This window comes from Rattus norvegicus, chromosome 2 (genome assembly GCF_021556685.1).
Source record: "Rattus norvegicus strain SHRSP/BbbUtx chromosome 2, alternate assembly SHRSP_T2T, whole genome shotgun sequence".
NCBI lineage: Eukaryota > Metazoa > Chordata > Mammalia > Rodentia > Muridae > Rattus > Rattus norvegicus.
This window is the reverse complement of record NC_141535.1, coordinates 122,256,001-122,282,252: the sequence shown is the minus strand read 5'-3', so window position 1 is coordinate 122,282,252 and position 26,252 is coordinate 122,256,001.

The following is a 26,252-nucleotide window of genomic DNA, read 5'->3' as shown; positions in this document are numbered from 1 at the left end:
GGGACACGCTTGCAGAAGCACAACATGGTCAGCTTGTGTGGCTCATCAGCACGGAACTACAACCAACTCTCTCCATCTTGTTTCTGAGCTCGGGAAGCACAGAGGGTCATAGCACATGTGAGTCCATGTCAGGAGCACATGTGAGTCTATGTCAAAAGCACATATGAGTTCAGGAGCACATGCGAGGTGTGAGTCCATGTCAGGAGCATGTGTGGGCTCATATCAGGAGCACATATGAGGTATGAGTTTATCTCAGGATCACATGTAAAGTATGAGTCCATGTCAGGAGCATGTGTGAGGTATGAGTCTGTGTCAAGAGCACATGTGAGTCTATGCCAGGAACACATGTGAGTCCATGTCAGGAGCATGTGTGAGTCCGAGTGGTCTGAGGTTCTATCCACTCTTTCACCTGAAATCACTAAGGCCACCAAGCAGTGTCTGCTCCAGAGCAAGCAGGAGAGGCTCCAGGGTCTTCTGCTTTCCCTGATAAGGAAATATAGTCTCTGAGTCTTCTCTTTGTGAGGTCGAAGTGATTAAAATTCATTTCTAGATCCTTCTTTAAAAATATCAGGCAACTCATTATCAACCCCAAAAGATAAAATTATCCCTCCTTTTATTTTTTAATAAAATTTTCACATGTTGTATTTCGATTATGCTTTTCCCTCCCTCAAGCCTCCCCACCTAACTTTGTGTCCTAGCTCTCTCTCAAAACAAACAAAAACAAAAAAAGTGAAAGAACCGCCACAAAAATGAAAATGAAAACAAATAAGCAAAAGAAAATAATGTCAGAAGGAGGATGCTATAGAAGGTAGGGAGGTATTGCAGCCTGGAACTCCCATAGACCTGTCCTTCCCTGATACCCTGCATGCCCCAAGATGATCCTGACTGGGCAACCACAGGTTATCTGAGAAAAATCTCACCAATAGCCCAGTATTTATGGTGCTTCAGAAACCAGAAACCTTGAACCAGACCAATGAATGACTCATTAGAGTAAATATTTGCATGTAAAGCTGTTTGGGCAAAAAAGATATACTGGGTCACACACTATGGTTTTCAATGCCACTATGATGAACAGAAATGGGGAGGTAGGAAAGATGGAGGAATTCAAGCAGTATAGATATAGTAGAGAGAGGCAGAACTAGTGATGCAGCTGCAGTGACGGGAGTGAGAGAAAGCCATGGTCCATGGGGTACCAGGCTTGCTGAGCAGAGTTGGGAGGTATACAGCAGCCCAGAGTTTGTACAGATTCAGCCCCAGAAAACACTGCCCAGCCACACAATCACCCTGGCTCTAAGCAATGACAGGATGTCTGAGATAAAGAATGGTTCATTTTCTAGATTGGACATCCCCGAAAGACCTCCATGACCCTTGTTGGCCCTGGGGCCATGTTGGTATCCATGGTCCTTACTGCATCCCCAGGCCCTGTTGAAGCCTGAGGTTCAAGTAGATGTCCTTAGACTGGGCTGGCACTGGAGACCATGTGGATATCTCAGTCCCATGTTATCATGAGAGAGCAAGTGGATGTCTATACTCTGTGCTACCTCAGGAGGCCATGTTAGTGTCTATAATCCATGCTGCTGCTGAGAACTATTTTGGGGTCTGTTGTCCTACTACAGCTGAGAGTCACATTGATGTTCAATGTTAGCACTGAAGGCCATGAGGATGTTAGCAATCTGTGCTACATCCTGTAGCCATGTTAATGTCCTAGGACCACACTGTGCCATGTTGAAGTGAGTGGCCTGCACTGACACCAGGGAACCGTGGGTGTCTGTGGTCTATACAGCCACTGGTGAGTATGCTGAGATCTATGGCATGAGCTTATATTAAAGGACATGTAGTCTATGGTCCCTGCTGTCACCAGAAACCATGTGGAAGTACATGATTCCACTAAGTACAAAAGTCAGGGAAGCCACTTGTGCACTGGTCTGAATGACTGCAGACTCAGAGTTGAGAAAGAGGGATATAAAAGGTTTCTGTGACAACACCTACTCCACTACTCCCTCATAACCTACGCCTTACACACACACATACACATATAAAGTAACAGCCTAGACAGGAAGTCATTGAAGAGACCTCTTAAAAACTGTGACAAGGATGCTAAAGTGTAACTCTCCACAATTAATGGCTTCTGGTGTAGCTGTGGTGGGGAAGGACCAGTTTTCTTTAAGTGGCTGTCCTCTAGGGGTTTGACCACGCTCTAGTGAGTGCATAGCCACATGAATTAGACTTGTTCTTTTGCTTTTGGTTTTGGTTTTGCTTTTGCTTTCTTTTTTTTTTCTTGGAAGGGTCACAAGGGTAGAGGTTGACCTGGGAGGACTAGGAAGTGGGTGTGATCATAGTGCTATATGTGTAATGCCCAAATAGTCAATAATAATATGTTGGGAAAAAAGGAATGCCAAATTGAAACAAAAATTAATAGACTTTGTTTTGTGTTGGCCAGCTACTCAGGGGCCTGGAGATGACCCTGCAGTGTAGTTAACATACCCAAGGAGATGTTGTTGGAAGGAACTGGTCTTTCTTTTGCCAACTGATAGCAATTGTAAGTATATTATTGGTTAGGGGTGGAACTCTAGATCACTTCTGACTTGAACTTGTATAGAGCTTGTGTGAGCATCTTATAGAGTACCTTGATCAGTCCACATTGGACAAGCATGTTCTTGCAGTTGATGGGGACTAACACAGAGACAAACAATGGACAACGTACAGAATGAGAGACTGGAGAACTTAATCCTAAACAAGATGTCTTCAGCCCACTCCTCTCCTCAAAGCTTAGGGATCTGTGTAGAAGAGGAGGCAGAATGACTGTAAGAGAGAGAAGAGATGGATGCCTCCAAGGAGACAGTGTCTTCCAGACAAAACAGAAGCAATTCACATCTGAACTAAAAAATACAATCCTTAAATGCATTTGCAGACATACTTTTTATGAACTGTACATTTAAGGTAGCAGTGCGCTGACACCTCAGGGCCACTCACTGCCCTATGTTGCTGATAAAATGGCAAAACCTATCTCTAAGAAAGTCATAAATGCAAGAGAGAGGTTAAAGGACCATGAAATTAGCCTCCAAAACAAAAGAAGAGAAGAAAGAAGATGAAAGGGAGGGAGGGGACTCTAGTGAGGAAGGCATAAAACAGGAGGTCCATTTGCTAGAAGGGAAGAGCAGGCAACTGTCCACATAAATGAGAACAAACTGAAAGAGAGGGATGCCTTGCATAAAAAAAGACAGCCTCAAAATAAAGCTGTGAGAATACCTCAGTCTCCCTCAGAGAGACAAAGACAGTAAAAAGAACAAATATAAGAGATCAGGATGAGAGGCCATGTGTCTATCTGGCTTAACTCAGTATAAAATAAGAAAATGAGACTGGAATGATACCGAGAGTAGAAACAGGAGCCTTGAGTAGGACTGATGGAGGATAGAAAGCAGACAGAGAAAATGAATAAAATCAAAGAGTCCCAATGGAATTAAGCTCTATTAAAAAATAAAGTCACAAAGATCTATGATCAGAAGTTTGAAGAAGACATCATTGTAAATTATTCTGCAAAACCCAAACAAACCAGAGTCAAAGGCTGGAACAGTGTGAGTCCTGGCTCCTGGTTCCAACATGAGTGTGTGACACACACACATCACACACACCACCAACAGCAGCAGCAGCAGCAGCAGCACCACCACCACCACCACCACCACCACAATGTGACTGCTTATAGAGGACAATTTCAGAGTGGAGTAGGAAGCCACCATTAAGACTCCTTCAAGGGAAAAATCCAAAAATAGTCTACCATAGGCCTCCATACTAAACCCATGTAAGGAAAATAAAGATAGAAAAAGGAAAGATCTCCTAGGGCAGCAAATAACTCTCTTGAGGGCAGTCTTTCATCTACCTCTTGTTTGATAGGAACTCTGTATTGATATTATATTTACTGCTTGAGCAGTACAAAATTAGTAAGCCTACATATCCATTTGGCCACACTAGAGAAGCAAAGGTCCACATGGGGTCTCGCAAGCCCAGAAGAGAAAGCAGAAGATTCAGTCATGGTCCAAGTACAGTCATTAATCAGCCAATCAATTCCTTTGGCTAAATATATATGAGAGAATATTCTGTTGCCTTTTTGCTCTAAGCATCAACTGATAGAAAAGTTTGGGAGTGGTGCTATGGGGTATTTGCTCCTGATAACAGGACCTTGGCAGCTAGGAAGCCAACTTCACTAACTCATAATGGGTATTTATTAAAACTAGCAGAAAATACAAAATAACATGTAACATGAGACACAAACGATGCTTGTGCACTTGCATTGGCCTGATTTTGATGATTAAATGGAAGTGCACATTGTACTTCAGAATCACAAATCTATGTAGTGCTGTTCTGCTCTATTAACTGGGATGGCAATACAATTCCAAAAGCACTTGCATATCATTTGGTCTGTGATTTCCCCGAGTCTGATTAACAAGAAACATGAAGTTAGAACCTTATATACTCATCAGAGAACATGGTTTTAAAGTAGATTACGCTGGATTTGTCAACCTTTACCTGTTGGGAGGATGAGACAGGAAGACAGTGGGTGAGTTTGAAACATGACTGGTCTACACAGTAAGATCCTGGTTTATTTGACAAAAGGTCAAGCATGATTTGCTACTGAAAACTCTAATCTTTATTGCTCCAAACATTGACTCAAAAGCAGAATCTGCCAGGCTACATACAGAGAGCTATTTCAACACTAATCAGTTTCACTTTATTCAAGAAGTTTCCAGATGAAATTTTGGGTCAGACTTTCTTAGGGGGATTTGAATCTCTTCACACCTTCTATGGGTTTGAAGTTCGTGAATATCTGTATTTCAGAACTAAATAAATGCTAACAGGAAAGGTAATAGACTCATTGAAGGGACTAGAAGCAATAATGTTCACACTGTTTGTTTTATACTTTTGCTTTCAAGTTTTCCTGCCTAGATTTTCCTTTCATTCCCCTGGGCAACACCGTAGAAAACCTCATAGCTTACCCAGTGAATTTCAAATATTGGCAAAGCCTGAGATTCGTAAAAATTTCAAGCTGATATAAATCAAAACATTTTTGAGTCTGCAGAATGTGAGGCTGCCAAGCCAACTTCTCCAAGGGAAGGGGAGAGGGGTGTGGCAGCATCTGTGTGTTTTGGCCTCTGTCTCTGTGCAATAAGCCTATAAGAGATTGCCCAGTTTGCAAGAGATTGTGTTGGGGGAAAAGGGGAGATATTGTGAGTTTGAAAGACAAGGTACTTGTCTTCTCATAAAAATATGAGAAACATTTGAAGGGTTACTAGCAACAATAAACATCAGCACAAAACAAACGTACTTCTTGGTAGAATCCAGGGATATGGGAGGAGAGGAAAAGTGTCTCTTTCCTGCTCCTTTGCCTCCTCTCCTTCTTACATTCTGCTTGTAGGCAGGCTTAAGCAGCTGCCCCTAAATTGAAAGACAGAAAGGGTTTGGAAACCTAGCTCCAGGTGCAGAGTTCACACACCAGCTTTACATACTCAGCCCCATAGATCTCACCAACACGACGCTCATGTTCCCAGGCCTTGCCCACATTTCACAGCTCCTGCATCAATCCAATCTGAGGCAGACAAGACTGTCACATCAGAAACAACAGCAAAAGTGGTCCACATGCCCAGTCACATCACAAAAAACCCACATACAATATAAAAGGTCAAAACAATATGTCCTGAACTCACTAGACATGTAGGAATGTTTTCAAAAAAGAATTATCTGTATGAGCTTCAGAATACATAATTTAAAAGGACAGTCATAAATGGAATCAAAAGATTCAAGGATTTTTAGGAATGACACAATCAAACACCCTAATAATCTTGAAGAGACTAAAAATAAGCACCTAAATTACATCCAAGAAAACACAAATATACTGCTATATAAAAAGATGAAAACAATTCAAAATATAAAATCTGAATTCAATAATAACAGAAAAATAATGAAGAGGACTCAAATAACAATGATGATGGAACTGAAAAACTCAATAACCCAATTAGGAAAGTTAGGCAAAAACCTTATAAGTAGAATCAATAAAGTAGAAGATAAAATATCAGGACTTAAAGATAAAATACATGATATGGACTGCTTATGCAAAGAATATGAGGGAAAAACTGAAAATATATTAAAGGAACAAGTACATTGAAATATTATGAAGAGAAAAATCTTCTAGTTATAGGTCTAGTAGAGAAGAATAGAAATCTTTAAAAGGTTCATAAAAGAAAATGTCTCCTAATTAAAGAAAAACATACCCATACAGAGAAAAGACACATAACACTAAGTAGACAAGAACATAATAAAGCTTCCCATGGCAAATTTACAGTTTAAAACATAAATATACAAAATAAGGAAATGGTACTCAAAGCTAGAAGAAAAAAAAGTAAGTCACATGTAAAAGAAAACTCATCAGAATAGTAGCTAACTTTTCAATGTAAATGTTAAAAGTCAGAAAAAGTCCAGAAAAATGTGCCTCACGTTCTAAAAGACACACTGCCAACCTAGATTACAACACCCAGCAAAACTGTCTGCCATAAATGAAAAGAAGAAAAATTTCCATGGTCCAAACCAAATCAAACCTACAAAGAATACTGAAAACAATGTTCTAGACTTCAAAGAAAAATATTATAGTGAGAAAACTATTGAAAGAAAACAAGTTTAGCTACAATCAGAAATGCACAGAATTGGACTAAAAATACACATAAAAAGCATCAGCAATCTACATATAAATAATAACTTTAAATATTAATGGCCTCAATTCCACACTCAAAACACATGTTAGATTAAAAAACAATATCTGGGTTTCTGTCTGTGCCCAGGACACAGCTTTCTGTACCCAGATCCCATGGGTAAAAAGCTGTATTTTCAGCAATGCAGACAATCCTGAGAGTACAGATGACACCTCTTCTGCTCACATTCCTGGTCCAAGAGGAACCGGTCTGGAGCCCTCTGGACACAGGAAACAAGGAGCAGTCTGGGACAGGATCCTTCCAGTTTCTGCGTGAACCTGGAGCTGACCTGTGACACAGCATTCTGTACCCACATGCTGCTGGGAGAAAGCCAGTCTCCAAAAGTGTTGACACACAGGCTTACAGGAGGCCACTGTCAGAGACAACAAGACCAGCCAACACCAGAGATAAGCAGATGGCAAGAGGCAAAGGCAAGAACCTAAGCAACAGAAAAGAAGTCCACTTCACATCATCAGAACCCAGTTCCCACAACACAGCAAGCCATGGATACCCTAACACACCAGAAAACAAAGGTTTTGGTTTAAAATCACAATTCATGATGATGTTAGAGGACTTTAAGAAGAACATAAATAACTCCCTTAAAGAAATACAGGACAACACAGGTAAACAGGTAGAAGCCTTTAAAGAGGAAACACAAAAATCCCTTAAAGAATTATAGGAAAACATAACCAAGCTGGTAAAGGAAATGAACAAAACAACCTAGGATCTAAAAATGGAAATAGAAACAATAAAAAAAATCACAAACAGAGACAACCCTGGAGATAGAAAATGTAGGAAAGAGATCAGGAGTCATAGATGCAAGCATCACCAACAGAGTACAAAAGATAGAAGAGAGAATCTCAGGGCAGAAGATACCATAGAAAACATTGACACAACCATCAAAGAAAATGCAAACACAAAAAGCTCCTAACCCAAAATTCCAGGAAATCCAGGACACAATGAGAAGATCAAACCTAAGGATAATAGGTATAGAAGAGAGTAAAGATAAGTGGATATTAGCCCAAATGCTCTAATTACCCCAGATCCACAGAACACATGAAACTCAAGAAGGATGACCAAAATGGGAATGCCTCACTCCTTCTTTAAAAGGGAAACAAGAATACCCTTGGGAGGAAATAGGGAGGCAAAGTTTAGAACAGAGACAGAAGGAACACCCACTCAGAGCCTGCCCCACATGTGGCCCATACATAAACAGCCACCAAACTAGATAAGATGGATGAAGCAAAGAAGTGCATGCCGACAGGAACCAGATGTAGATCTCTCTTGAGAGACAGCCAGAATACAGCAAATACAGAGGTGAATGCCATCATTAAACCACTGAACTGAGAATGGGACACCCGTTGAAGGAATCAGAGAAAGAACTGAAAGAGCTTGAAGGGGCTTGAGACCCCATATGTACAACAATGCCAACCAACCAGAGCTTCCAGAGACTAAGCCACTACCTAAAGACTATACATGAACTGACCCTGGGCTCCAACCTCATAGGTATCAATGAACAGCCTAGTAAGAGCACCAGTGGAAAGGGAAGCCCTTGGTCCTGCCAAGACTGAACCCCCAGTGAATGTGATTATTGGGGGGAGGGTGATAATGGGGGGAGGATGGGGAGGGGAACATCCATAGAGAAGGGGAGGGGGAGGGGCTAGGGGGATGTTGGCCTGGAAACCGGGAAAGGGAATAACAATTGAAATGTAAATAAGAAACACCCAAGTTAATAAAGATGAAAAAAAAGAGAGAGAGTAAAGATTATCAACTTAAAGGGCCAGTAAATATCTTCAACAAAATTATAGGAGAAAACTTGCCTAACCTTAAGAAAGGGATGCCCGACCATCCCAACGTTCCCTGCACCCAAATCCTGTGGGGAATAGAGCGGACCACCCAGGAGTGCAGACATTCTGAAGCCACAGGACAGACTGCCACCTCTACACACCTCGGCCCACATCCCTGGTCCAAGGGGAAATTGCACAGTGCCTCTAGACACAGGGATATAGGAACAGACAGCCGGCGGTACCCGCAGTTCTGGTCGGCACCCAGGACCAAACTGAACTGACCAGACAGCTCCCTGCACCCAAATCTCATGGGGGAGAGAGTTGGACCCGCAGAAGTGTGGATATTCCTGAGAAGTTACACTTTGCCCACAGTCCAGACCCAAGAGAGAATCTCATAGTGCCAACTGTGCCCGCTGGGTTCAAGAACCTACACAAGCAATCAGGGGCAGAACCCTTTGATTCCTCCCTGCACCTAGAACTGGAAGACAGTCACCAGAAGTGCCAATACACCTGAAATCAGAGCACCTGTTCTCAGAAAAGGCTGAAAGAAAACAGGAAGACAGTTCTACAGGAGCACTGACATAGAAGCCTACAGCAGGGTGAAGTCACTCTCAGAAACAGCAAGACAAGCAAACACCAGAGACAACCCAATGGCTAGAGGCAAGCACAGGAACCTAAGCAACAGAAACCAAGACTACTTGTCATCATCAGAGCCCAGTACTCCCACCAAAGAAAGTACTAGATATCCAAACACACCAGAAAAGCAAGATTTAGATTTAAAATCACATTTTTTGATAATGATGGAGGACTTTAAGAAACACATGAAGAACTCTCTTAGAGAAATGCAGGAAAACACAAATAAACAAGCAAAAGCCCTTATAGAGGAAACGCAAAAATCCCTGAAAGAATTACATGAAAACACAACCAGACAGGTGAAGGAATTGAAAATGGAAATAGAAATAATAAAGAAAGCACAAATGGAGACAACCCTGGATATAGAAAACCAAAGGAAGAGACAAGGAGCCGTAGATACAAGCATCACCAACAGAATACAAGAGATAGAAGAGAGGGTTGGGGATTTAGCTCAGTGGTAGAGCGCTTGCCTAGCAAGTGCAAGGCCCTGGGTTCGGTCTCCAGCTCTGAAAAAAAAAGGAAAAAAAAGAGATAGAAGAGAGAATCTCAGGGGAAGAAGATACCATAGAAAACATCAACACAACAGTCAAAGACAGTGTAAAACACAAAAAGCTCCTAGCCCAAAGCATACAGGAAATCCAGGACACAATGAGAAGATCAAACCTAAGGATAATAGGCACAGAAGAAAGTGAAGATTCCCAACTTAAAGGGCCAGTAAATGTATTCCACAAAATTATAGAAGAAAATTTCCCTAACCTAAAGAAAGAGATGCCCATAAACATACAAGAAGCCTACAGAACTCCAAATACATTGGACCAGACGAGAAATTCATCCTATCACATAATAGTTAAAACACCAAATGCACAAAACAAAGAAAGAATATTAAAAGCAGTAAGGGAAAAATGTCAAGTGACATACAAAGGCAGACCTATAAGATTTACACCAGACTTCTCACCAGAGACTATGAAAGCCAGAAGATTTTGGACAGATGTCATAAAGACCATAAGAGAACACAAATGCCAGTCCAAGTTACTGGATCCAGCAAAACTTTCAATTAACATAGAAGAAGAAACCAAGATATTTCATGACAAAACCAAATTTTCTACAAATCTAGGCCTATAAAGGATAATATATAGAAAACTCCAACACAAGGAGAGAAACTACACCATACAGAAAGCAAGAATATAATTTCCTTGCAATGAAACCAAAAGAGAGACAAACAAACATAATTCCACCTCTAACAATAAAAATAACAGGAAGCAACAATCACTACTCCTTAATATCTCTCAACATCAATGGACTCAATTCCCCAATAAAAAGACACAGACTAACAGACTGGATACGTAAAGAGGACCCAGAAATTTGCTGCGTGAAGGAAACACACCTCAGAGAAAAAGATAGATACTACCTCAAAGTAAATGACTGGAAAACAGCTTTCCAAGCAAATGGCCAGAAGAAACAAGCTGGAGTTGCCATTCTAATAGCAAATAAAATTGACTTTCAACCAAAAGTCAAAAGTCATCAACCAAAAGATAAGGAAGGACACTTCATATTCATCAAAGGAAAATTCCACCAAGATGAATTTGCAATCCTAAATAAATATGCTCCAAATGCAAGGACAACTACATTCATAAAAGAAACCTTACTAAAGCTCAAAGCGCACATTGCACTTCACACCATAATAGTAGCCAATCTCAACACCCCACTCTCATCAATGGACAGATCATGGAAACAGAAATTAAACAGAGATATAGAGAAACTAACAGAAGTTATGAACCAAATGGATTTAACAGATATTTGTAGAACATTCCATCCTAAAAAAAAGGGTATACCTTCTTCTCAGCAACTCATGAACCCTTCTCCAAAATTGACCATATAATCGGCCACAAAACAAGCCTCAACAGATACAGAAAGATAGAAATAATCCCATGCACCCTATCAGATCACCACGCACGAAGACTGGTCTTCAATAACAACAATAATGACAGAAAGCCCACATATACACGAAAGTTGAACAGTTCTCGACTTAATGACAACTTGGTCAGGGAAGAAATAAAGAAAGAAATTAAAGACTTCTTAGAATTTAATGAAAATAAAGAAACAACATTCCCAAATTTATGGGACACAATGAAAGCAGTACTAAGAGGAAAACTCATAGCTCAGAGTGCCTGCAAAAAGAAACAGGAGAGAGCATATGTCAGCAGCTTGACAGCACACCTAAAAGCTCTAGAACAAAAAGAAATAAATAAACCCAAGAGGAGTAGAAGGCAGGAAATAATTAAACTCAGGGCTGAAATCAACCAAGTAGAAACGAAAAGGATTGTACAAAGAATCAACAAAACCAGGAGCTGGTTCTTTGAGAAAAAATCAACAAGATAGATAAACCCTTAGCCAGACTAACCAGAGGTCACAGAGTGTATCCAAATTAACAAAATCAGAAATGAAAAGGGAAAGAAAACAACAGAATCTGAAGAAATTTTAAAAAAATCATCAGATCCTACTACAAAAGCCTATATTCAAGAAAACAGGAAAATCTGGAGGAAATGGACAATTCCTAGACAGATACCAGGTACCAAAGTTAAATCAGGAATAAATAAACCACCTAAAGAACTCCATAACTCCTAAAGACATAGAAGCAATTATTAAAAGTCTCCCAACCAAAAAGAGCTCAGGTCCAGATGGGTTCAGTGCAGAATTCTATCGGACCTTTATAGAAGACCTCATACCAATACTGTCCAAACTATTCCACAAAATAGAAACAGACAGAGCACTACCAAATTCCTTCTATGAGGCCACAATTACTCTTACACTGAAACCACACAAAGACCCAACAAAGAAAGAGTACTTCAGACCAGTTTCCCTTATGAATATCGACGCAAAAATACTCAATAAAATTCTTGCAAACCGAATGCAAGAACACATCAAAATGATCATCCATCATGATCAATTAGACTTCATCCCAGGGATGCAGGGATGGATTAATATACGAAAATCCACCAACGTAATCCACTACATAAACAAACTCAAAAATAAGAACCACAGGCTCATTTCATTAGATGCTGAGAAAGTATTTGACAAAATTCAACACCCCTTTAATGATAAAAGTCCTAGTAAGATCAGGAATTCAAGGCCCATATCTAAACATAGTAAAAGCAATATACAGCAAACCACTAGCCAACATCAAACTAAATGGAGAGAAACTTGAAGCAATACCACTAAAATCAGTGACTAGACAAGGCTTCCTACACTCTCCTTACTTATTCAATATAGTATTCAAATTCCTAGACAGAGCAATCAGACAGCGAAAGGAGGTCAAAGGGATACAAACTGGATGGGAAGAAATCAAAATATCACTATTTGCAGATGATATGATAGTGTATTTATGTGATCCCAAAATTTCCACCAGAGAAATTCTTAACCTGATAAACAACTTCAGCAAAATGTCGGGGTATAAAATTAACTCAAACACATCAATAGCCTTTCTCTACTCAAAGGATATACAGGCTGAGAAGGAAATTAAGGAAATGACACCCTTCACCATAGTCCCAAATTATATAAAATATCTTGGTGTGACTTTAACCAAGGAAGTGAAAGACCTGTATGACAAGAACTTCAAGTCTCTGAAGAAAGAAATTGAGGAAAATCTCAGAAGATGGAAAAATCTTTCATGGTCATGGATTGGCAGGATTAATATACTAAAGATGGCCATTTTGCCAAAAGCAATCTCCAGATTCAATGCAATCCCCATCAAAATTCTTACTTAATTCTTTATAGATATAGAAAGAGCAATTTGCAAATTCATTTGGAATAACAAAAAAAAAAAAAAACCAGGATAGCGTAAACTATACTCAACAATAAAAGAACTTGTGCAGGAGTCACCATCCCTGACTTCAAGAAATATTACATAGCAATAGTCATAAAAACTGTATGATATTGGTATAGAGACAGGCAGCTAGACCAGTGGAAACACCTATGGTCACTTGATCTTTGACAAAGGAGCTAAAACCATCCAATGGAAGAAAGATAGCATTTTCAACAAATGGTGCTGAGAAGTGGAGGTCAGCATGTAGAAGCATGCAAATCAATCCATTCTTATCACCACATACAAAGCTTAAATCCAAGTGGATCAAGGACCTCCACATCAAACTGGACACACCCAAACTAATAGAAGGAAAAGTGGGGAAGAGTCTCAAACGCTTGGGCACTGGGGAAAATTTCCTGAACAAAACATAAATGGCTCGTGCTCTAAGATCAAGAATCGACAAATGGGACCTCATAACACTGCAAAGGTTTTGTTAAGCAAAAGACACTGCCATTAGGACAAAACGACAACCAACAGATTGGGAAAAGGTTTTTACCAATCCTATATCTGATAGAAGGCTAATATCCAAAATATACAAAGAACTCAAGAAGTTAGACTCCAGAGAGCCAAATAACCCTATTAAAAATGGGGTACAGAGCTAAACAAAGAATTCTCAACTGAGGATTATCAAATGGCCAAGAAGCACCTAAAGAAATGTTCAACACCTTTAGTCATCAGGGATATGCAAATCAAAACAACTCTGAGATTGCACCTCGCACCAGTCAGAATGGCTAAGATAAAAAACTCAGGTGACAGCAGATGCTGGTGAGGACGTGGAGAAAGAGGAACGCTCCTCCATTGTTGGTGGGATTGCAAACTGGTACAACCACTCTGGAAAACAGTCTGGAGATGCCTCAGAAAATTGAAGATTCCACTACCTGAGGACACAGCTATACCTCTCCTGGGTATATACCCAAAAGATGCTCCAACATACAATAAAGACACATGCTCCACTATATTCATAGCAGCCTTATTTATAATACCCAGAAGCTAGAAAGAACCCAGATGCCCTTCAACAGATGAATGGATTAAAAAAATGTGGTACATCTACACAATGGAGTACTACTCAGCTATCAAAAACAATGACTTCGTGAAATTCATAGACAAATGGAATGAACTATAAAATATCATCCTGAGTGAGGTTACACAATCACAGAAAAACATACTTGGTATGTACTCATTGATAAGTGGATATTAGCCAAAAGTTCGAATTACCCAAGATGCAACCTACAGACCACAGGAAGCTCAAGAAGAAGGACGACCAAAATGCGGATGCTCCCACTCCTTCTTAAAAGCTGGGAAAATGTCCATAGGAGGGGATAAGGAAGCAAAGTTTAGAACATCGAGTCAAGGAATTCAGAGCCTGACCCACATGTGGCCCATATATATACAGCTACCAAAACTAGATAAGGTTGATGAAGCTCGAAAATGCATGCTGAAAGAGACTGGATATAGATCTCTCCTGAGAGATACATTCAGAGCATGCCCAATATAGAGGTCAATGATAGCAGTAAACCACCAAACTGAGAATAGGACCCCCATGGGAGGAATTAGAGGAAGTATTGAATGACTTAAAGGAGCTTACAACCCGATAAAAACAACAATGCCAACCAACCAGAGCTCCCAGGGATGAAACCACTACTGAAAGACTATACATGGACTGACCCAGGGCTCCAACTGCATATGTAGCAGAGAATAGCCTTGTTGGGGCACCAGGGGAAGGGGAAGCCCTTGGTCCTGCCAAGGTTGGACCTTCAGTGCAGGGGAATATGGGTGGGGGGACAATAACGGGGATGTTTAGGGGGAATACCCGTATTGGGGAGGGTTGTAATGGGGGCTTATTGACAGGAAACTGGGAATGGGAATAACATTTGAAATGTAAGTAAAGAATTATATCTAATAAATTTTTTTTAAAAAAGGATGCCCATAAACATACAAGCCTATAGAACTCCAAATAGATTGGACCAGAAAAGAAATTCCTACTTTCACATAATAGTCAAAACACCAAATGCACAAAACAAAGAAAGAATATTAAAAGCAGTAAGGGAAAAATTCAAATAACCTATAAAGGCAGGATTATACCAGACTTCTTACCAGAGACTATGAAAGCCAGAAGATTCTGGACAGATGTCATACAGACCCTAAGAGAACACAAATGCCAACCCAGGTTACTGTATCCAGCAAAACTCAATTAACATAGATGGAGAATTGAAGATATTCCATGACAAAACCAAATTTACACAACATCTTTCTACAAATCCAGCCCTACAAAGGATACTAGATGGAAAACTCCAATACAAGAAGGGAAATTACACCCTGGAAAAAAGCAAGAAAGTAATCTAATTTCAACTAATCCGAAAGAAGATAGCCACACAAACACAATTCTACCTCTAATACCAAAAATAACAGGAAACAGCAATCATTTCTCCCTAATATCTATCAATGTCAATGAACTCAATTCCCAATACAAAGACATAGACAAACAGACTGGATATGTAAAGAACCCAGCATTTTGCTGCATAGAGGAAACACTCCTCAGTGACAAAGACAGGCACTGCCTCAGAGTAAAAGGCAGGAAAACAAATTTCCAAGCAAATGGTCCCAAGAAACAAGCTGAAGTAGCCATTCTAATACCTAATGAAATGGATTTTCAACCAAAAGCTACAAAAAAGAGATAAGAAAGGACACTTCATATTCATCAAAGGAAAAAATCCACCAAGATGAACTCTCAGTCCTGAATATCTATGCTCTAAATGCAAGGGCACCTACATTCATAAAAGAAACCTTACTAAAGCTTAAATCACACATTGCATCTCACAAAGTAATAGTGGGAGACTTCAACACCCCGCTTTCAGCAATGGACAGATCATGGAAACAGAAACAGAGACACTGAGAAACTAACAGAAGTTATGAACCCAATGGATTTAGCAGATATCTATAAAAATTTCATCATAAAACGAAAGAATATACCTTCTTCTCAGCATCACATGGTACTTTCTCCAAAGTTGACCATATAATCTGTCAAAAAAACAGACCTCAACAGATACAAGAAGATTAAAATTATCCCAGGTATCCTATCAGATCACTACGGACTAAGGCTGGTCTTCAATAACAACAAAACCACAGAAAACCCACATAAATATGGAAGCTGAACAATGCTCTACTCAATGATAACCTGGTCAAGGAAGATATAAAGAAAAGAAATTAAAAACTTTTTAGAATTTAATGAAAATGAAAACACAACATACCCAAACTTATGGGACACAATAAAATCAGTGCTAAGAGGAAAACTCATAGCTCTGAGTTCCTCCAAAAAGAAACTGGAGAGAGCATATACTAACCGCTTGACAGACACCTAAAAGCACTAGAACAAAAATAAGCAAATACACCCAAGAGGATCACATGGCAGGAAGTAATCAAACTCAGGGCTGAAATCAACCAAGTAGAAACAAAAGGAACTATACAAAGAATCAACAAAACCAGAAACTGGTTCTTTCAGAAAATCAACAAGATAAATGAAGCCTTAGCCAGACTAAACAGAGGGAAAGGTGACAGTATACAAATTAACAAAATCAGAAATGAAAAGGGAGACAGAACAACAGAAACTGAGGAAATTGAAAAAAAGCATCAGATCCTACTACAAAAGCCTATACTCAACAACACTGGAAAATCTGGATGAAATGGACAATTTTCTAGACAGTTACCAGGTACCAAAGTTAAATCAGGATCAGATAAACTGTAGGATGATGTCACAGGTGAGGCAGGTACAGGATAGAAGGAGGCCTGTCATTGGAGGAGAAGAAAGAATGGGCGGGAGAGAAGTTTGAAGGAAGAGGAGGAGACTAAGGGAGAGAGGAAGAGAAGGAGAGATGGAGAGAGGGGAGAATCCATGGCAAGTGATGTTAAGATTCTGCTCTGTGTATTTACAGGTTGCTATTAATGTTCTCAAGGGATAGATAATACCGGGCTTTGTATGTTTAAGTGGGCAATTATATCTTACCCTTGGATCTAAGATTATTGTGTTGTGTGTTCTTTTATGTGAGGGTTTGAGTGTAAGAAAGTGTGCAGCTGGGCTGTGTTTCCGCCAAGATATCTAGCAGATATCTTGGGGCACTGCAGTGAGGACCTAGCCGGGTAAAAGACCAACATTACCATTTTATTTTTTATATTTTTACAACAACAGATGGCGAGCCACCATGGTGGGCAAGAATCCACTAGTAATCCTGAGAGTTGAGAGAAAGTTTTTATTTTCTAAGAGGAGGCCGGCGCCATGTTAAGTCATGTGATATCTTAAGCACGGAAATTCAAACAAAGAAAGGGGGAGCCACCTGGGCTGGCAGGCTGTAGGTCCCCTGCTGTGTGATAAGTAATGGCAGGTCAGAGAGTCAGAGATTAAAAGCTGCTTTTTAAAGAAAGTTGTTTAGAAAGTCTTTCAGGATACTCATATTCTTTTTAACATGGGCTCCACGGGAATTTTGGGTTGAAATCCTAGTTAGACAAGCTACTTCTTAATTACAGGTATTATTAAAAGGTGATTGAGTTTGTTTTTAGAAAGAAGAGAGTAAAGAGATTATCTGAATCAGGTGGGGATTTTCATCCACGGTTCAGAACTTAGATAGGGAAAAATTAGTCACTAACTCCAAGTAGAGAGTTGTGATGAAATGTCTGCAACACCAAGGAGAGTGAATGCAGGCATATATTTTAGAAGTTATTAAGGTTAAAGAAAAATCTGTGGCTCCAGGTAGAGAGCTTAACAGATGGATATATTTCGGGCTAAATTCCTGAGTTTTAAGTTGTTTATTGGTATTAGAATTGATAGAAGGTGTTTAAGTTTGTTTTAAGGAGAGTAAAGAGATTACCCAAATCACGTGGAGATTTTCATCTATGGTTCGGAACTTAGATAGGGAAAAATTGGTCACTAACTCCAAGTAGAGAGTTGTGATAAATGTTTGTAGCACCAGGGAGAGTGAATGCAGACATATATTATAGAAGTTATTAAGGATAAAGAAAAACCTGTGGCTCCGGGTAGAGAGCTTAACAGATTGAGATATTTTGGGTTAAAGTCCTGGTTTGATGTGTTGCTTATTGATACTGGAATTGATAAAAGGTATTTGGTTTGTCTTATGAATTACCCCACTAAAGGCCATATGGCTCGTTGATGCCGGCTAGCGAGGGTTTGTGGTTACTTTTGATATTTACCACAACAGAAAGCTCGAATTCTCTTAATGTGGGCTCCATGGGAATTTTGGGTTAATTTCCTGATATGATAGAGTACAAAAGCCTTTCAGGCTCATTGTTTAGCTTACTTCCTTTTTAAAAAAATTGTTCAGTCTTCATGATGGGTGTGACTTTAAGTTTTATGGTTATATTGTTACTCTGGGAGAGAGTGCAGGATACAAGCTTTTCTGGTTACAGACTAAGGAACACGGTATTTTGGGAGAAAGATTTTGTCTTTGTGCTTTTAAAAAATGTGATTAGGCTCTGGAAACCTCACAGAGTCATACTGATCAGATTTGATAGAGGTAGACCACCTGAAAAATTTATTCAGGAGAATCAAACAAAAAGATATCTCAACTCTAAACTTTTGTCTTGAGAGTTGTATTTTACAGAGTGTGCCTACTTGGAATCCTGGTCTCAATGACTTTCAGCTGGGTCCAGTCATGACATATCCTGCTACAGCATTTGCTTCATTCTTCCTACCCCCTACCCCTAAGGATATCTCAACGCCCATGTACAGCTTGAAGAAGTTATGGAGGAGTCGTCGCCCCAATTCCCTGGACTTTGAGGGGCTGGAAGTGGTTATTCTAAAGTTGTTTTTATGAGAAATTTAGAAATGATTGTAATTTAACAGGGAGGAATTAGGTAGATTGAGTTATAGAGTCGTAATCTTATTTGTTAACTAAGCTAAAATCATATCTTTGTTTTGATATAGAATTTATTTGTTAAAAGAGATTAAAAGTACAAGGTTTAGAGCCAGTCCTTCTATTGATGTCATTACAAACTTATGAGTTGATTACACATGTGAGTTAAGGGCCAAATAGCAAACATATTACTGACTTGTGAGAGAACTTTCAAGATATTATTAAGATATAAAGACAACAGTCCAGATTGTCTTATATAGATAGATGGTTTTCAAAAACGTCAGAAATCCACAAAATTTGAGATTTAAAGTTATTTATCTTTTGCTGAAACATATCTGCTCCAAACAGTTACCCTTTGGTGGATTTAATGAAGAATGTGAACATCTCTACCTCCAGGTGAGGCAATACTTGTGGCTAGGCAGCCACTAGACAAAACTGCCTGTTTCATCTGCAGACTAAAACTGTCCAGAAAAGGACAAATTATGCAGAATAGTTGACTGATAAGCCCTGCCAAGACAGGGTGATCAGCCCTTCAAAATCTGCATTTCTAGAGTCTGTCAGTTGATTTTGGGTCAGAAGACTTGAGCTCACAAGTTGCTAACAGGGGACTGTGCTAGCGGAGATTTGTCTCTAAAACCTCTCAGTTCTGGAAGCTGTGTTAGGCTTCCTATGTGTATAGATATTTGATCATTCCCAGATTTCTGACGGGGTTGAAGACATTATAGTCTCATAGCCTATCAGTCTGTTTAACTCTAAATAAACATATTTTATTAGATAGTTATCAGGTAGTATACAAGCTAGCCAAGATATAATACTTTCTTAAGCTGGAATGGATAACTAAATGTTCTGTTTAACTGATATAGTGTTGGACTGGGTGTTAGATATATTTTATGCTCTTAATTACAAAATGATAGTAGTTGTGCTCAGTTTATATGAGAGAAAAGGTTTTTTTAATTAGACAAAAAGGGTGAATTGTAGGATGATGTCACAGGTGAGGCAGGTACAGGATAGAAGGAGGCCTGTTATTGGAGGAGAAGAAATGATGGGCAGGAGAGAAGTTTGAAGGAAGAGGAGGAGACTAAGGGAGAGAGGAGGAGAAGGAGAGACAGAGAGTGGGGAGAAGCCATGGCAGGTGATGTTAAGATTCTGCTCTGTGTATTTACAGGTTGTTATTAATGTTCTCAAGGGATGGATAGTATATTTAAGTGGGCAATTATATCTTACCCTTGGATCTAAGATTATTGTGTTGTGTGTTCTTTTATGTGAGGGTTTGAGTGTAAGAAAGTGTGCAGCTGGGCTGTGTTTCCGCCAAGATATCTAGCAGATATCTTGGGGCACTGCAGTGAGGACATAGCAGGGTAAAAAATGAACATTATTGTTTTATTTTTATATTTTTACAACAACAATAAACCATCTAAATAGTCCCATAACCCCTAAATAAATAGGAGCAGTTATTAATTGTCTCCCAACCAAAAAAAGCACAAGAGTTTAGTGCAGAATTCCCTCAAACCTTCATAGACGACCCAAGACCAATGATCTCCAAATGATTCCACAAAATAGAAACAGAAGGAACACTACCCAATTCCTTCTATGAAGCCATAGTAATGCTTATACCTAAACCACACAAAGACCCAACAAAGAAAGAGAACTTCAGACCATTTCCCCTTATGAATATCAATGCAAAATTACTCAATAAAATTCTCACAAACTGAATCCAAGAACACATAAAAATGATCATCTATCATGATCAAGTAAGTTTCCATGGATGTAGGGATGGTTAAATATATGGAAATCCATCAATGTAATCCACTATATAAACAAACTCAAAGAAAAAATTCACACGATCATCTCATTAGATGCTGAGAAAGCATTTGACAAAATTCAACACCTCTTCATGTTAAAAGTCTTGGAAAGATCAGGAGTTCAAGGCCCATACCTAAACATAGTAAACGCAATATACAGCAAAGAAGTAGCCTACGTCAAACTAAATGAAGAGAAACTTGAAGCAATCCCACTAAAATCAGGGACTAGACAAGGCTGCCCATTCTCTCGATACCTATTCAATACTGTACTAGAAATCCTCGTCAGAGCAATCAGACAACAAAAGGAGGTCAAAGGGATACAAATTGGAAAGGAAAAATTTAAAATATCACTATTTGCAGATGATATGACAGTATACTTAAGTGACCCCAAAAATTCCATCAGAGAACTTCTAAACCTGATAAACAAATTCAGCAAAATGGCTGGATATAAAATTAACTCAAACAAATCAGTAGCCTTCATCTACTCAAAAGATAAACAGGATGAGAAAGAAATGAGGGAAACAAAACCCTTCACAATAGTCACAAATAATGTAAAATATCTCAGTGTGACTCTAACCAAGCAAGTGAAAGATCTGTATGACAAGAACTTCAAGTCTCTGAAGAAAGAAATTGAAGAAGATTTCAGAAGATTGGAAGACCTTCCCTGCTCATGGATTACCAATATTAATATTGTAAAAATGGCCATTTTGCCAAAAACAACAGACAGATTCAGTGCAATGCCCATCAAGATTCCAACTCAATTCTTCATAGAGTTAGAAAGAGCAATTTGAAAATTTATTTGGAATAACAAAAACCCAGGATATCAAAAACTATCCTCAACAATAAAAGAACTTCTGGGGGAATCACCATCACTGACCTCAAGCTGTATTACAGAGAAATAGTGATAAAATCTGTATGTATTGGTACAGAGACAGGCAGGTAGATCAATGGAATAGAATTTAAGACCCACAAATGAACCCACACACCTATGGTCACTTGATCTTTGACAAAGGACCTAAAACCATCCAGTGGAGAAAAGATAGCATTTTCAACAAACAGTGCTGGTTCACCTGGAGGTCAGCATGTAGAAAATGCAAATCGGTCCATTCTTATCACCCTGTACAAAGCTCAAGTTCAATGGATCAAGGACCTCCACAGAAAACCAGATACATTGAAACCATTAGATGAAAAAGTGGGGAAGAATCTCGAACACATGGGCACTGGGGAAAATTTCTTGAAGAGAACACCAATGGCTTACACTCTAAGATCAAGAATCAACAAATGTAACTTCATAAAATTGCAAAGTTTCTGTAAGGCAAAGGACACTGTCATTAGGAAAAATGGTAACCAACAGATTGGGAAATGATTTTTACCAATCCTACATCCAACAGAGAGCTAATAGCCAATATATACAAAGAACTCAAAAAGTTAGGCTCAATATAACCTTATTTAAAAATGGGGTACAGAGCTAAATGCAGAATTCTCAGCTGAATAATATCAAATGGCTGAGAAACACTTAAATAAACGTTCTACATCCTTAGTCATGAGGAAAATGCAAATCAAAACAACCCTGAGATTCTACCTCACAACAGTCAGAATGGCTAAGATCAAAAACTCAGGTGACAACAGATACTGATGAGGATGTCGAGAAAGAGGAACACTCCTCCATTGTTGGTGCGATTGCAAACTGGTACAACCACTCTGGAAAGCAGTCTGGATTTTTCTCAGAAAATTAGACATAGTATGACCTGAGGACCCAGTTATAGCACTCCTGGGTGTATACCCAAAAGATGTTCCAACATATAAGAAGGATACATGCTCCACTATTTTCACAGCAGCCTTATTTATAATAGCCTGAAGCTGGAAACAACCCAGATGTCTCTCTACAGAGGGATGGATACAGAAAATGTAGTACATTTACACAATTGAGTACTACTCAGCTATTAAATACAATGACTTCATGAAATTCATAGGCAAATGGATGGAACTACAAAATATCATCCTGAGTGAGGTAACCCAATCACAAAATAACACACATGGTATGCACTCACTGATAAGTGGATATTACTCCAAAAGTTCAAATTACCCAAAATACAATCCACAGACCACATGGAGCTCAAAGAAGAAGGACCACCAAAGTGTGGATGCTTTAGTACTTCTTAGAAGGGGGAACAAAAATATTTATAGTAGGAGATACAAAGACAAAGTTTGGAGCAGAGACTGAAGGAATGAGCATTCAGAGCCTACCCCACCTGGGGATCCAGCCCATATACATATAGCTACCAAACCCAGTCACTATTGGAGATGCAAAGAGGTTCATGCTGACAAGAGCCTGATATAGCTGTCTCCTGAAAGGCTCTGCCAGAGTATGACAAATACAGTGGCAAATTCTTGAAGCCAACCTTTGAACTGAGAATGGGGTGCCCACAGGAAGAGTTAGAGAAAGAATTGAAGGAACTGAAGGCATTTGCAACCCCATAAGAGCAACAATACCAACCAGAGCTCCAAGGGACTAAACTACTACCCAAAGACAGACCCATGGCTCCAGATTCATATGTAGCAGTGGATGGCCTTATTGGGCACCAGTGGGAGAAGCCCATGGTCCTGACAAGGCTGGATCCCCAGTGTAGGGGAATGTTAGGGTGGGGAGGTGGGAAAGGCTGGGTGGTTGGGTGGAGGAATACACTCATAGAAGAAGGGCGAGAGTTGATGTTATTGGGGGTTTATGGATGGGAAACCAGAAATGGAGATCATATTTGAAATGTAAATAAATTTTAAAAATCCAATAAAAAATAACGTTTTCAATGAGATGGTAAAATTTAAAAAGAAGAAAGAAATCAGGAGATATGATAAAAACCAACCAACCAAACACACACATACACACACACACACACACACACACACACAGACACACACACACACACACACACACACACAGACACACACACACACACAAACAAAAAAAAACAAAAACAAAAACAAAAAAAACCAAAGTCCATTCCCTGAGGACATACCAGCTGAGCAGGTCAGCAGAATAGGTAAGCTTCCTGTTCTTATGAAGAATATACCTATCAGATCCACAGAAAATGGAAATAGAACAAAAATTGAGGGAATTCTGCAAATCAAGAATTTAAAAATTTGAAAAATTTGAACAGTATCTAGAGATGCAAGCTTCACCAACAGAATAGAAAAGAGAGAAGAAAGTATTGAAGTTATAAGATATGCTAGAAGAGATGGATGCCTCAGTCAAAGAAACTGGGACCCTATGAAAAGAACAAATCTAAGAATAATAGAAAGAGATGAAGAAAAATTCTTCTCAAAGGCTCAGAAAATATTTTCAAAAGAATAATAGAAGAAAGAATTTTAGCCTAAAGATGATATTGATAAGGAGTGAAAGAAGCTTACAGGACACCAAATAGATTGGACCAGAAAAGAAAGTTGCCTCAGCACATAATACTTGAAATACTAAATGTACAGAACAAGAAAAGGCTGCAAGAGAAAAAGTATATGTAACATATAAATGCAGACCCCTCAGAATTTAACCTCACTTCTCAATGGAGATTCTAAAAGCCAGAAGGCCCTGTACAGGAGTGCTACAGACTCTAAGAGACCACAGATTCCAGCCCAGACTACTATACTCAGTAAAACATTCCATCAATAGATGTAAAAAACATAAGATATTCCACAATAAAGACAACTTTAAGAAATATTTAACTATAAAGCCAGCACTGTAGATGGTGCTAGAAGAAAAACTCCAGCCTAAGGAGGTTAATTAAAACCATAAAACATAGAAAATAAATATTCTCAGCAAAATCAAAAGGAAGAAAATACATTTGCATGAAGTGGAAACATAGTTTCTTTGGAAATTTATTTATGTCAAATGGCCTTTTGTTGGAGGTCACAGGTGAAAGGATGTCTTGCTAAAGCAGACATATGAAAGAATGTCTTTCTGAAGCACACACAGGTGAAAGGGTATTTTAATACAGCAGACATGTGAGAGGACCCATGATGAAGGAGTATGAATAGGACCCCACAGACAGTGGGAGATGAGCACTGAGCACTGGTTTGGTTTGCTCTACCTCACTATTTCTCACTAACAGCCCACATGTATTGGTTCGCCTTACAGAGCGTTGTTGAGCTCAACTTGTGGTAACACCAACATTGAGAGAAACTCACCCACGACTGCTCATGAGGTTCCTGCAGGAGCTTGCCACTTCTGCAACCTTGTCACCCTTGCAGCCTTGCCTCAGGCTAGTTGGCAAGCCTGAAAGCTTCTTCATGATTCAATTACAGCTGCTGGTTCATGCATGGTGTTTGCTTGCAGAAAGGACTGAACTGTGGCTTCTGGTTTGTGTGTGGTGTCTGCCTGCCTAGAATACTATTCTGCAGCTGCTGAATCATATTTGGTGTTTGCTACAGGACTGAACTTCAGAGAAAGAAGATCAAGCTCGCCCCCAAAGAACTGTTGCTGAGCAGGTCTGCTTCTCCCATATCCTAATAACTTTCCTCTTCCACTACCTCTTCTGGGTGATGGGCTAGATGGGAGGTTGAACCCCTATTAAAAGTAGGTTGCAAGAAGATTTACGCCAACAGGTGGTGCCCAAGTTGGGGTGCACCTGTATCACATGAATGAACACATACACACAGACAACCATCACCACCACCATTACCAATATAACAGTAATTAGCGATCATTAATTGATATGTCTCAATCGATGGCCTCAATTTCCAATATTAACAGAATGGATGTGTAAACAATAAAAAATCCATCTTTCTGTTGCATACAAAAACATACCTCAGCACCAAGAATATTCATTACCTTGTGGTAACAGATTGAAAAATGATATTCCAGACAAATGGACCTAAAAGTGAAGCTGGTTCAACCATTTTAATATACAACAAAATAAACTTCAAACAAAAATTAATCAAAAGTGATAGGCATCAAAAGTGATACTCATCAAAGGAAAAAGTGCCAAGATGACATTTCAATCCTTAACATCTATGTCCTAAACACAAGGGGACATTTTGTAAAAGAAACATTACAACAGTTTAAACCACATATTGACCCTTATACACTGATAGTGGGAGGCTTCTGTACACCTCTCTCACTAGTAGGTATGTCATCTAAACAAAAATTGAACAGAAAAATGCTGAAACTCAGATGATATAAACCAAAGGGACCTAACAGATATTTACAGAACATTTAATCCAAATACAAAAGAATATACCTTCTTCTCTATACCTCATGAAACATTCTCTAAAACTGACCAAATGCTAGGACACAAAGCGAGACTCAACAGATACAAGAAAATTGATATAACTCCCCGAATTCTATCAGACAATCGCAGAATAAAGCTGGATATTAACACATCACCAAAACTGGACACAAGCTGGGACTCAAAACAAGTCTTAACAGATACAAGAAAATTGATGTAACTCTCTGCATTCTATCAGATCACTATGGAAGAAAAGCTGAAGATCAACAAAAACAGAAACAGAAAGTTTACAAATTCATGGAAACTAAACAACTTCTACTGAATGAAAAAATGAGTCGATAGAAATAAATAAAT